We start from the raw sequence: 219 nt of genomic DNA, 5'->3' as shown, positions 1-219 counted from the left end.
AAAGGATGGATGAGCTTAATCCTGAGTCATCTTCCACTTTGCATTGCCTTCTGCTTGTAAGAAGCAAACGCGGCAGGAGCCGAAACATGCACTGAAGCCATGAGTCTACAAAGTTCATGACTTCTCTCCTGAGTCATTCTGCCGGTGCCTGCCCAGCGCTGTTGCTCCACCACAGCCCACCGCTGCCTGCACACAGGCTGGCGCCGGGCGGGCGCACCC

The sequence above is a fragment of the Phaethon lepturus genome, unplaced genomic scaffold (assembly GCF_000687285.1).
Source record: "Phaethon lepturus isolate BGI_N335 unplaced genomic scaffold, ASM68728v1 scaffold13840, whole genome shotgun sequence".
NCBI classification, from domain to species: Eukaryota; Metazoa; Chordata; class Aves; order Phaethontiformes; family Phaethontidae; genus Phaethon; species Phaethon lepturus.
This window is presented reverse-complemented; position numbering follows the sequence as displayed.